Raw genomic sequence first — 15401 nt, 5'->3', positions numbered from 1 at the left:
TTGGCGTAATTCCATGGACCTCATGGTGAGACTCCATGGTAGTGTTCAGTAGTTATGTGTTTGGCATACTTTTTTGGATCTCATGAGTGGATTCTATGGTAACGTTTAGTAGTGTGATGTAATGATGTAGGGACTCAGTCTTGAAAGTTATCTTAACACTACATTAATCATTTTATCTCAAGTAGAGAAAGGAGGTTATGTGGTGAGGAGTAGCTGAAGGTCCTATTTTATGGTTTGATTTGGCGATAGGTGATAGACAAACTAACCTTGTGTGGTAGCTTAGATGAGTAAGATGTCTCACCACTACAAGTACAAAACTTGTCATAATTTGACATCAATACATATATCTGGATGATCAAGTCTAGTATATATAAGTGCATGTGTTAGGATTCATTAATATGGATGTTTACATGTATTAAAACCTATAAATGTTATCAAACATTTTTTGGTACATTAGCTAACCCTTTCTTTTTTGTTTGTCTTTATGTATGTTTTTTCTTGTTTGCGATTATTATCTTAATGATGTGAGCATATAAAAGTGTTTCAGTTTATAGATGAGAGTAGTGATGAAGCTTAGAAGTAAACAATTCTGTTTTATTAGTATTAGAAATCAATATTTTGCTTTAGTACTGAGAGTAATAGAATCCATTTAAGATCCTAGTCTATGAATATATTTCATTTTATAGTTATGAATAAGATAATTATAATAACTTTATGTATGTATTCTTTTAAAAAAAATTGTCCTTATTTGACATCTCTTTTAATAATTATATATTATTAAAATAAAATGTTACAATTAAAAACTTTCATAATTTTTTCATAAATTTTTTATCTTTTATATTGCTCGATATTTTCAACTAAGGTTGAATTATTATTAATTTGTCTGGATAAAGCTTGCATTATTGAATTATTAAGGTATGGTGTACCACAGGAAAAGATAAAGGTTCAATAGTACAATTATATAGTAAGGCATATTCATGGAGAAGAAGCGAAGACAAGGGGATAAATTTAAATGTTCTTGTATAAAGTGTGTGCAATTATTGGAAAAGAAAAAAAATGTTGCATGCTATACAACAAACTATTATTGGATGTGGGGACAAACCAAAATATCGTATTGATTTCCACAACTCAGATAATGTTAGAGATAATGTTTGATTAATGAAGTCATGTTTTTTAAGGTTTCAATTATCAATTTTAGAATATTATATTAATCATATTCATAGATTGAAAAAAAAGTAGCTTTTTTAGATATAGATATACATTTGAGAAAAAGAAAAAAATTTCTCCTCACATATATAAGAAATAAGAAAAAGAGAGAGTAAAGGATATGTAATAAGAAATAGGTTAAAATAGTTTAACTAAAAATTTAAACTTCTTACTGTATTATTTCTTTCTTAATATAAAATATTTTTAAATGTTTATAAAATAAAACTAAAAAAATCAACTCCTTTCTTTCTAAGAAAAGTAAAATTTAATTTATTTTACTTTATTTAATCATATATTTTTTAAAAAACCTTCATTTTAACATCTGAATATAATATATAGCTTTTGTTTTGGAAAAAGCATTTTAAGAAAAAATATTAAGAATCTAAAATTAGGTTGTTGAATGAAATATTATAAGTAGATACCACTGATTACACGGTAAAAAAGTTATAATGTCATATAAATTTAATTTGTTATCATATTAGTTTCTGAAGTACTCTTTTTCGTCACCATGTTAATCTTTCAAAAGGAATTTGATAAAAATGTAGAAAATTTCTTTTTAAAATATAATAATCTGGCACTAAATTAAATCTTCAAATTTCATTCACCACCATTTTAATCCTTCGAATAAATTATTAAAAAGTCATATCTTAGAATGTTGAGAGACCAGTAATGATAGATTATAGGTTTTTATAATAAGAAAAAAATTATTTATATAATTTATCGAATGTTAAAATTTATCAGTAATAACAAAATTTCACAAATAAAATGATTTTTGACAAAAAGATAATTAAAAATCTGTTATAAAATATTTGTTGGTAAATTTTATCAACTATTAAAAAGAATCATAAAAAGTTATTTATAATTAAATATCTATTAGTAGTTAATCGTTAAAAGTTATAAATAAAAATATATTCGTAAATAATTATTTATCAGTAATTATTGTAATTTAGTTTTTTTAGAATCTGTTCGATACTTTACTGATGAATTATGTTTTGTTAATAAAAAAAATTTCATAGATATACATTTTTTATAGTATTAAATGATAAAAAATTTAAGGTTTAAACCCTTGGTTGATCCTCAATTTTGTAGGGTAATCTCAGTTGGATCCTCATTTTTGCAACTGTCTCAATTGAGTCATATTTTTTTGTAAAAAATGAGTCAATTTTACCCTAACCGTTAAATGCTCTCAAACGGTGTTAAATTTAGCTGAGCTATATTTTATGTTTTGATGGCGTGGCATTGTGCATTAAATTGAATGGATGATGTGTTTTATAATCATCAAATCCACGTGGCGATGATGCTTCTTCTTCCCTCCAATCACTGATCACCTTTCACCTCTTCAGCTCCTCCGCCCAAACTGCTTCCTTCCAACTTCCACCCTCAAACGCTCACTCTCCAGACACACATCCTTTCTCCCTCAACCGAGGGTAAATTTCTTTAGATTAAAACATTTTTACTGAAATAAGATTAGAGAAAGAGAATTAGGGATTTTGTCAGCGGGAGAAGAGGAATTGGAATCCTAGAGAATACGAAGACAATCAACTGCATTCTACCAATCCGAAACCCATTAGGGTTTTTCGCCTCTCCTACCAGACCAATTGGAATTTGCATCCTCCACTTGAAACCAAAAGGTAACCAGAGGAACCCAGAATCTGCGTTCGCCTCAGCCTCTACCCTATCGGTCGTCGCGAGTCGTGGTCCAAGGCGTCGCCAGCACTGTTGTTCACCATAGGAGGCATCGCCGACCATGGCATCAAGTCCTCCCTTCTCCTTCTTCTCTTCGCGCGTGAGAGAGAAGCTCTCTCGTTCCTCCGTCAATCGCCTCTTGAGCTCGGCCGCCGCGAGGCGTGAGCCAGGGTGCCACCGGTCGCTGCCAAGCTCGACGCCGATCACCATGCAACGTCACCAACGATGAAGGTGATTAGTCTTCACGATGGTCTGATTCAAACTCAGATTTGGGGCTTTCTGTTTCTAATTTGGGATTATCTGCGATTAAGGCTCGCGACTTGCTCAAACGGTGGAGAATGACTGTGATTGTTTCGTGGTTGCCTCAAAGATGAGGCGCGATGATGTTGAAGGAGATGGTTAATGAAGTCGCTGATGAAAACTGGGTTTTGTGGTGTTTCGCAGGTGATTGCGATTTCAATTCGGACCAACCATTACTTTAAGGGAGAGGCATCGTGGAATGTTACATGGGACACGTGGCTAGCGCGGTGGCTTCGTCGTTCTGATTCCGCGTGGCTCCTCTTCGGAGCTTTTGGGAGTAAACATTGTTCTTATTATTGATGGTCTGGCGGTAGACGATTAAAAAGGATGAAGCTATGTTTGTGATAATTTTCTAAGAAACTCAATATTGAGATTGATACTGTTAAGTTACATTTTTTTAGCATTTTTGTGTTGTTGATAATAGAGAATTTGAACTTTGGAGAGAGAAAGAGAGAGACAGAGAGAGATTGCCGCCGGCGAAGCTCCGACCGTGACCGACGACCGGCAGGGAGGCCTATGACCTAACTTGGTGATGAACGTTCGGTGGTTAATGTCCAGATCCCTAATTCCCTTTTCAATCAATTCTTTCATTTTTTGACCCTTTTCAATCTCTAACATAGTATTTTAACATAAACCAAAAATTTTGTCATGTCATAATTTTTTATTTAAATTAAAAAATTCCATCTAATCAAACAATGCACATCAGCATAAACACATCAGTTAAATTTAACATTGTCTAAGAGCACTTAACGATTAGGATAAAATTGACTCATTTTTACAAAAAAAAAAATGACCCAATTTGAGACAGTTGCAAAAATGAGGACCCAACTAAGATTAGGGTGTTGCTCCCTCCACCACCCTAAGTGTTCTGCACCTCCCCGCTATTTTCTTTTATTCCAAAAATACTTTACACTTCCCCACTATTTTCTTTTATTCCAAAAATACCCTACACCTCCCCAATATATTCAACAATCTTTCTCTTTCTCTCTCTACGTTAATGGAACATTCACATGCCTCAGATTTAAACTTGTGATATATTGCAAAATTTTATTAACACTTTTCCTTAAATAAGTTTGATTCAATCTTATTTTCACTGTTCCATATATTTTTTTCAAATTACTTAATAAATAGTAAAATTTTGTTCTAAATTTCTAGAAAAATGTTTATATATGTGTGTGTTTTTTTTACATTTAATATCTATAATTTTTAACATTATATTATGTTTTAACTTACTGACATGTTTGACTCAAATAACTTCAATAAAGTATTTAATTTATTAGATAAATAATATAAAAATATTATTAGATACTTAAAATATAAAAGAAAAGTTATTTGTTAAAGATTTGGAATTTATTTAGTTCTTTCGTCGTTATAAAGTTAGTATATAATAATAATAATAATATATTATTTACTATTAATATTATTATGTTTATTATTTTGTATTTGCATCTAACTTTTAAGTTTATAAAATGGAAGTGATAGAAGCACTAATATTGAAGTTTCCTCTGAATTTTATATTTTGTAATATATCACAAGTTTAAATCTAAGCCATATGAATGCTCCATTAATGCAGAGAGAGAAAGAGAAAGATTGTTGAGGATAATGGAGAGGTGTAGAGTAATTTTGGAATAAAAGAAAATAGTGGGAAGATGTAGAGTATTTTTGAAATAAAAGAAAATACTGGAGAGGTGCAGAAACACTTGGAGTGGTGGAGGAAGCAACATCCATAAGATTATCATACAAAATTGAGGTCCAACGGAGGGTTTAAAATAAAATTTAAAATAATCAATAGGATAACATTTAAAATTTAAAGGTACTGTTGATATTTTTTTTTTAAATATACTAACAGTACAATTTTAGAAGAACAAATTAAGGTTAATCATCACACATATATAAAATACTAAATTAAGAATTTTCTTAAATTTCAAAAGGTGAGTAGTTTTAAAAGGCACTAATTTAAAGTGCTTGCTTGACGAATAATTAAGGTATATATATATATATATATCTCTGTTTTTTAATTGGTACATTTTAATAATATGTATCGAGTTTTAGTCGACAAAAATACCTAATATATTATGGATTTTAAGTTTTAAGGTTAAGGGTATTTTAATAATTTTCATTCTTAAAACTAAAAAAACTCAAACCCGTGTTCACCTCCTTCATTCTTCTCAATCCTTTCCCTTTCATCTCTCTTAACATTTTCTCTGTCATCACTATATTAGTCCAAACTGAAAAAATCAGAAACACTCGTCTAACTCTAATGAAAACGAGTTTTTCAAATTATTGAAATTATTGTAGACTTTAGTTTTTTACAAATTTAATAATAATCAGAAGGGAAAATATATAACACAACTCTTCAATCAAAAATCAACATCAACATCATCAATTATTTTGTTATTAAACTAAAAATCAAAAGAACGAACATAGAAGAACAACAAATTGCAGTATCGCGGGTTGTTGTGTGTGGGTGAGGGAAAATATAGATATGAGAAAGAAACAAATTGAATAAGTGAAGAGGTAGGTTAGACGAGTGTTTCTGATTTTTTCAATTGGGACTAGGATGACAAAGAAAATATTGGAGTGAGAGAAATGAAAGAGAAAGGGTTGACAAGAATGAGAGAGGTGGGTAAGGGTTGGGAGATTTCTTTTTTTTTTTTAGTTTTGAAAATGAAAATTATTAAATACCTTTAGCCTTAAAACTTAGAATTCATGATATATTAGGGTATTTTTATCTACTAAAACCCGATATATATTGCTAAAATGTACCGACTAAAAAAATAAGTTAACAAACCCCATATATATATATATATATATATATATATATATATATATATATATATATATATATATATATTATACCGGTAAGATGATTATTTTTAATATAAGCTTGTATATTGACTGTGTGTATGTAAATTTAATCAATATAAAGTATCATACTTTCTAAATCTACTTTGCAAATTGCAACTTTTGTAGACGATATAAAATGTTTATTTTCAATGTTAGTTTGTGTTTTATTTAATTAGGAATTTGATTCTAATATTTAGGTTTTTCATTAGTTTTTATTTTTATATTTATATTTTTAATTGAGTTTCAATATTTATTAAATAAATTTAATGTGATATTTTATGTTATATTGATGTTAATTCTATTTGAAAGTGATTATAATAAAAAACGACTTAATTTGTAATTTGGTTTGTATACTTTTTTTTCTAACTCGATTGAATCTCCTTTATGTTAGTGTCTTTCCACGAATCTTGGAAATCAACCCAAAAGTCATAATTAATTTTATGTGTCCATCTTCAATAATGAAACAGATAAAGATGAAGATATTATATATGTGATTTTGGATTTGAAGGAAGAAATCTTGGATATGGAGGAGGCTACCTCGGTGGGATTGTGTCGTTGGCAAAGAAAGGGAGAATGAAAAGAGGATTTGGACTCAGACCTAACATATTAACATTCGTTTCAAAGGAACCACACTATTTCTATTTAAAGAATATAAAAACTTAATGGAGTCTAAAAAAGAATATAAAAACTTAATGGAGTCTAAAAAAGAATATAAGAACAAAAATAATTAGGTCTAAATATAATAATCAAATTATTAATTTAGTCTTTTATTAGACTCACAAATGATTACTTTACAAACAACATTAAAATCAAATTAAGGAAAGAAATTATATTTAACATATTCTGACTTAATTAATTCAAAAACAAATATAAAAATCAAAACAAATTCAAAAATTTAAATATGAAAATTAAATTACTAATTAATTCTCAATTATTTTACTACAACCATTATTAAAGATGCTCTTTCCAAAGAGCATCGACTAAATTTTTTCTATGATTATAGATAATGTGTGTATCAGGTACAAAATATTATATAACTACATTTCCTCATATTGTATTATATTTTTATTTATAACATCTCAAAGTAACTTATATACTTATCACATTTCACTAATAGTATAAAATTACTTAATTATAAAATAATTAAACATAAACATACCTAAATTTTAGACTTAATTGGTAATTTGATTATTGTGTTTAGAATTTTGATTTGTTTTGGTTTTTATATATTTTTTTAATTTAATTGAGTTTAATTTTTTTATAATAGAGTCAATATGATCTCTTATGTTAAATTGACATTAGCGTTAATTGAAAGATAACTACGTGTTAGTCTAATAAAAGACTTAATTAATAATTTGGTCCTTATATTTTTCTTTTAACTCAATTGAGTCTCTATATTTTTTACATAAAGACAATGTAGTCCATTTTCCCTTAGTATTGTCTTATACGGATCTAGGGAACTAATCCAAATGTCACAATTAGGTTCATATGTCCATCCTTGACAATGCAATAGACAAAAATAGAAAATCTTGGATTTGTAATCTAAAGGAGTTGATATTGGATCTGAAGGAGGATCTTGGTGAGATTGTATTGTTAGATAAGAGGGGGTTAGAAAGGGAGAAAATGGTTTGGACACATGGTTGCCTTCTAATGGTGTTAATATTGATTTTACAAAAGGAAACATATTGTATTTATTTATAAAATATAGAGACTCAATTGAATAAAAAAATATATGGATGAAATTCATAATTTTATTAGACTGACATGTGGTTATCTTTCCAATGGCATTAATGACAATTTAAGATAAGGAACCACATTGACTATAATTAACAAAATTTATAGTCAATTACATAATTGGGAGAAAAAGTACAATGCCTTGCCCAAGAGGAATTAGAGGAGGTCTACTGGGAAGTGATGCTTTAACATTAGGTAGGCTTCCAAAAGGCTCTAAGCGACCTACTTTTACGACATCCCTCTTGACTAGGGAAATTTTGATGTATAGAAAGCCTTCTACAATGGGGAGTTGATGCCTCTTTGTTTCATACCTTCTAATCACGAAGATGATGTTATCAGGATAGTTGATAAGGTTCCTTCTCCTCCCCAGTCAAAATGAAGTCGTTTAGGAGGTTATGGCCTCGCCAAACATATAACTTTGATCTTTATTTTGCTTTGTCAATGAGAACAATTGATTTTAAGTGTTTTTATGTGTATATTTTTGTGAATGAATCAACTCCTTTGTAGTTTTTACCTTATTTTATCCCCAAGTTCAGTGTGTTTTCATGTTTTCTTGTGTTTTAGTTAATATATGTTTGTTTTACCTCTAACCTCTCTTTGAGTATGTGAAATAAAGTTATATGAAGCAATTTTGGTGGAGGAAAACAAGTTGAAACTGAGGGAAGAATGATTGGATTATAAATAATGATTTTTTTGACAAATACCCACTCTAAGGTAATTAGAATTGCACCCAACACTCACTTATAGGGTTATATGGCCATGGACCACTCTCGAAAGACCAAAAAATCACCATTGGTCGCCAAACTAACTCGTAGGGCGAGTTGGCTACTCGTTGAGCAAAAATGACAACCTAAACTTGTAGTTTTTAAGTCTTTAGGCGAAAAAATGGCTCGCTCAGTAAGTTACAAGTTAGAGAACATTGATTTTTAGGCCTCGTTGGGCAAGAATGAAGCCACTGGGCAAGTATGTCAGACTTGGTATGAGAAAATAGGTATTTAATCATGTTTTCGCGAGGATTTTGGGTATTTCTCATTTTTACACTAATAGAATCACCTGTGGTGCTTGAGAGAGACTCTTGGAGGTTGTTCGGAGTGTTGGGAAGCTCCCCCTCTCCTCCTGGGGTTTCCTCCTTCATCCATGGTGGTTTTCCCCCTTTATGGTTGAAGAGGAAGATGAGTCACAAATTGGAGATGGAAATGCAAAGAGGAAGCGCGATTGAAGCATGGGGTAGAGGCGAAGAACCTTGGGGAAGGGCGTGCATCTCTCTTTGGTTTCAATTTCTTCCTTATCTCTTCAACTTCTAGAACCCTAAGTTCTCCACCATGGAGGACATTTCTTTATTGATGAGATTATTTGTAAAACATATAACTCTTGTGTAATTGTGTGCTATTAATGATATGTGCCTTTTCAATTCATGTTAGTATTCAATTTTCATGCTTAATGCTTGATGTGGATTGTTCTAATGCTTGATTTGTGATTCTTGAGGTGTTAGGAAATATCTTTAGAATCTAGACTTGAAATTGAATGCCTAATGGATGTTTGTATGTAAGAATAGAACTTGATTCATTAGTAATTTTTGACTCTTGAACTTAATGCGTAGTTGCTGGTTGAGGATTCAAGGTTTTGAAACTTGATAAATTATCATAGACTCAAAGTCACTAGGGATAGAATTTGAGTATGCTTGTGAGTTGATTTTGACATAAATATGAAATTGAAATGTTTGTCAATGCATGAGAATGAAGTGGTTGAACTCTAGTTTCAACAAATTGTAAATAATCTATGTTAAATTTCTTAATGCACACCAACTATTTGATATAATACAAAAAGAGTTTACTTTGTGTTTTTGTGAATTTTGTGGTCTAATTGAGTTATTTAATGCAAGAGTTGTCGAGTGATGTATAAGTCCCTTGAGAAATAACGATATTTATCACTTGTTGCGTGCGACCAGTGCACTTACTATGTAGTTAGTTTTCCACTACAAGACAAATTTTCAATAGTTATGTCAAAAGTATAAAGAAATCCAAAGAAAAATAATAGATGCCAAATTCAAAACGTGCAACCTCCCATCTCTTTCCGCATTCCATGTAATTTAATTTAATATTCAAATTCATCTAACATTGGTTTCCAATGAGGAGCATTGGTATCTTGAAGATATTATGGTTTTGATGATGCTACAAGATGAAGAACCTAAAAACTCTTGTTGTAGTTTCTTTAAAAACATTTTGTAGAATTAATTGTATAGGAATAACTTTGTTTATGTAAAAACACTTAGAAGTTTTCTTGTTTAGATAGTCTTTGCGCAGATAATCGATTATTTGGTGTAATAATAGATTATCACAAGTCTATTTGGAAAAAAGTTGCTTGCACAAATAATCGATTATTGCTCAGAATAATCGATTATCACTGTCTGATTTAAAATTGTCCAGGTTGCGCAAATAATCGATTGTCACTTAGGATAGTCGATTATCATTTTTTGAAAACCACATAACGGACACAAATAATCGATTCTCACTTATGATAATAGATTATATTTAACAGTTGGGAGTTGTCTTTTGCATTTTCTGAACCTTGGGCTATAAATAATGTTTTCCACAGCTCTTAGAAGGTAACTTTTCATTTGAGAGTATTAGAGCTATGGGCCTAAGGGAAGCCCTCTATGAGTGAAAAGGGATCTAAGCCACTTGAAAATACAGAAACGCTCTGAGGAAGTTTTCAAGTGTCAGTGGTGCTCATATCAAGTCTTGTGAATACGAGAAGCTTGCGCTTAGTGTGTCTAATGTCGAAACGGTTATCTTCAAGTTGATTGAGCAGGTTCTTTCGTTCGTTTTTTGAAGGAAGGTTTTCTCTGTTCTTATTCTTTATTCATATAATTGTAATCTGTAAAAGATATTTTAGTGAAAAAGGTTAATCAATATTCATAGTGATTAACGACTGGACGTAGAATCTTTTGATTCGAACCAGGATAAAATTTCTTGTGTTGATTTTCTTTAACCTTATCTCTTTAACATACCAACTGTTTGATAAAAGTTCTAACAGAAAAACACAATTTTTAAAACAGACCATTTTATCTTGTTTATTTACCGCTACACGCTTTGTGCTAGTTTATTAATCTCTTTTATTCCACTGCGCGAGACACTAATACCTAAAACTTTACCCCTGTTTGTGAATAGATAATTTCTATAAAATAACTTATTTAAATATGAACTTAAAACTTTAATTTATATTATTATAAAAACAGAATAAATGAATCTTAATTGACATAGATAAAAAATAATTTTATTAATATTAATTGAAAAATCAATATTAATGTTAGTTAAATAATTACTATAATCTAAGTTTTTATCCCGGATAAGAAATGAACTCATGAACTAAAAGATATAACAATATATGTGGACGTTGATTGAAAAAATTGTAGTTGACACACACCATTTAATAAATATTGTTGATATTGACTTAAAAGAAAATCTAGATAATATTGATTGATATGATCATTAAGAAATTATCTACATGTTGATCTTTATCGTGATTTTGGTAATATAAAAAATGAATTTGAGAAATAAAATATTTTTAATTTTTATTAAAACAAATATTAAATTACCTAGTTATAAATAATATGAAAGTTGGATTTTTTTTAAATATCTTATCGTAAAAAAAATAATCTCATAAAAATGATCAAAACAAAAATATAATGTTTAGCTTTGACGAGAATGTTGAGAGAACAATAGAAAGAAATAAAGAGCGAAAAATGGTTAATAAGTTCATCGACAAGATGAGATTGTCCAAATCTATAGCGAATATCTTCACTCCTCGCTACATCTTCACAACCAAGGGGTGTCATTTCCACCCTCTTTTCAGATCTCATTGTTGTTTTTCCTCATTAACATTGCTATTATTCACATTTTCACACTACCATTTTCTATTTTCTATCATGCCAAATCCTTATCATTAATACGCATAATCTAAATAGCTTGCACTTCCTTCTTATCATTCCAACTTCTACGTGATTACTCCAACCACTCATCATTTACTTTCTCAAGAAAACTTATTATTTAAAACACAATATGCACATCCTTCATGTATAAAAAGAATTAATTCATTGTTGTTGATGCTGGTTAAGGCTATACATAGGAGTGTAAAGGTTGGAAAGTAAAAAATAATTGAAGGATTGAACAAGTCAAAGTGAGAACGTAAATGCATTTTGGGTAAATTAAAACACTTTTTAAAGTCACTTAAAAAGTTATAAATGTAAAAATATTCATTTGTCTCTTACAAAAGTAAGAGATGTAGAAATAATATTAAGTTATAGATGCAAAAATATGTATTTATGTCTCTTAGAAAAATAAGAGATGTAGAATTAGTTTAAAAAGTTACATATATAAAAATATTTGTTCATGTACAAATAACATTTTTTTAAGTCGGTTAGAAAAATAATAAATGTAAAAATACTAATTTAAGTCGGACAAATAATAGATGTAAAACTATATTTATTTAATTATGTTAGTTAACAACATATTTAAATAACCAACTTTTATTTATCAAATTGTTACTACATATTTTTTAAGTCTCTTTTACTCATTTTCTATACTTTACACTTTTATTTTAGATATCCTTCAACTTCAAAAATTCTAGAAATTTGTATAATATATTATTGTATTGTATATTGATTTTTTATGGTTTTAGTGAAGAAAAATATTGATGAAAAATTAGAAAAAAAAAAACTCAGTTTGACTTCTTTTGTTCATACAACATACATAAATTAACGTTTATTCAGAAACAATAAACGTTAATTTGACGTCTTCCATTCGTCAAACCTTTAACATATATCAGAAATCTAAAATAATATGTTTTAAAAGCCACTTTTTTGTTAGTGATTAGAATCTAATTATGTAAAATTTCTATTGATCAATTTTATATATGGGAATTTGAAAAATAAAAAGGAGATTTTTTCCAACAAAATTTGAATAAGATAAAAATAATATTGTTATTTATCTATGCAGTTTCTTAAAGACGAATAAGTATTACTGTTCAGTTTGAATAAATTCATTCATAAGTACTTATATAGAAAAATAAAATTTTATCATAAATTAAATTGTATGCTTTATTTTTTCATACTTAACTTATCTAAAATACATTATTTAAACTTGTATTAAAAATTGAACTCACATTTTAACAGGAAGTTTATCTAAATGAGATAGCATCCATCTCATATTAGAAAAGAGAAGAAATTCTCTTAAATTCCGTTTTATTTCCCTTAAAAAATCCAAATAAATCTTTTACTTCAACCATTCATGCATAAAACTACTTTATGCGTGATTCCAGAACTTTGATCTGTCTCCATTAAAGTTCTGCATTCAGCATTGTGTGACCTGTGACGCACTACCACATCAGAGTTGGTGAACACATTTTCTTACCATTGCTCTTGAATATTAAACAAAATGAGACCTTTTAAGAATAGAAAGATTGGTTTATATGTATAGTTTTAAGGATTAATGTACAACAATACCTGACTCAGATTGTGCACTGTTCATGATTACTTTAGGTAAGAGTAGAAAAATTGGTTCTCCAATAATAACCAGGCAAAGAGCATGCATGCAGCAGAACATAGGAAAGTAAAACATAAGACAGACAAACATAATTTTACCAGAAAGTAAAAATCACTCTGCTAGTTACATCAAATTATTATTTGTCATAGGTTTAGGGAGTTACATTGATGGAAAACTGTCATTCTCACAAGGAAACGTAATGAAGAAGAAACACAAAACTTCTCTTAGAAACTAATTAAGATGCAAGAGACTAAAACCAATGAGATGCATTTCCATTAACTTTTGATTACCTTTAATCTGCCACCAGATTAAGCTAAAGCAGCCACAGGGCAACTCTCCTTTGGCAAGTTATTGACACTGACTTTTGGAAGCTACAAAAAGGTTGATCCTTCACCTGCCAGGAGAGAGGTGCCCTATTGCTGATTTGCTCAAGTTTTCAGCTTGAATTGGTGCTTGTGTTGTGTCTTGAATTGTGTCTGGTTTGTGTGTATGACACTTGAGCAGTCTTTATAGCAAAGAAGATGGTATAAACCACTGAAACATTGGCATATGCTAGGGTTATGCTGAGGATATCCATTCAGCAAAAGATGTTTTACTTTGGCTGACAATTGTACAGTTTTTATGCTCATAAATTGCTGATTCTTGATAGCCAAAGGTCACAAAGCTTTATTGGTCCTTCCCAACATCTTCAGATTCTTCTGTACTTTAAAGAAGAGAAGTGGAGAAAAGAAGTTGTACCAAAATCAGGGTATCTTTTAATCTTTTATCATATATCAGTGTTGCTGAGTGGCTGGCCCTCACTCTCATACAATAACTTTCAACTTTTTTTTCTTTATGTGTTTTCCTTTAAATGTGTCCTGGTTTAACCAGATTTTTTGGGCTTTTATGCCTTTTGATATCAAACATTTTCCGCTGTTAGAGATTTTTATGGCTCATTAGTCACTGCAAGATGTTGTATGTAGAGTTGATGTGGACAAGACTTTAGGCCATTTTGGATTACAGCTTGCTAATGCATCTTTTTCTTCATTATCATCCATGACTGTTTGTCTTTTAGACCAGCTTATTGAGTAATTCATCATTTATATTATTTTGTAATGTATCTTAAGAATGCTGCCTCACATCATATGACACAAATATGACTAAGAATGAAGCTGGATTCACGGCAAAAGCATAATTTTTATGCAATTTATTTGAAAAATTATTGAAGCAGATAGTTCTCTTAAAAAATTATGAAGATGGTGTGGGAATCCCAGACTAAGTGTGACTCTCATGTTGGATAAAAATAAAACATTTTATATAAAGTTAAAATATATTAATCCATTATTTTAAGGTTTTAAATAGAAAATGATGTCTTAATCTTTTATATTCTTTATATAGTTGAGATCTCAATTAACTCCTCAGATGAATTTTGTTTTTAAACTTACTCAACTTATATTTACACAACTTATTCTAAGTAAAATTGTTTCACATTTACTCAACTTATTTACTTTTATAATTATTTTTAAAATTTATCAATAATTTTTAAAATCATTACATCAAAATGTTACTTTTACCTTGAATTCATATAACAGTTGTCACATTGAATGTAGACATCGAATGAGATAAACAATGAAGAGAAAATCTGTCATATTTCTTGCAATTTAGTACTTGTACTACTACATGTACTACATTTTAACAAAGAGAAACACAAGGAAAGAAGTTTGTGTGCTCGTAATATAGAACTTTTCATTTACAATATTTGATTAAAAACTGGCCTCTGGACATATCTTCTGTGATAGGAATTTGGGTGATTTGAAATTCTGACATTGAAAATAAACATGATAAGCAATATACAAATAGAAATGTTCTCTAGATTTTTTTATGAGAAGTCAATTATGTATGAGAACAAGTAATTATAGTTATTTTAAGAAAGAATAACATAAATTAATATATACATAAATTTGGTAATATACATAAATTTGCTTAAATCACAATTTATGAGAACCAAACAATACTAACTTAAATGCTTGTGTAGATATTATAGTTTTACAAAATTATTTGCGTGATCATGATTTCGGTTGTGATTTACTTTTATTTTTCTCTAGT

Source organism: Vigna angularis, chromosome 8 (assembly GCF_016808095.1).
Source record: "Vigna angularis cultivar LongXiaoDou No.4 chromosome 8, ASM1680809v1, whole genome shotgun sequence".
Lineage (NCBI taxonomy): Eukaryota > Viridiplantae > Streptophyta > Magnoliopsida > Fabales > Fabaceae > Vigna > Vigna angularis.
Note: the sequence above shows the minus strand (reverse complement) of the source record.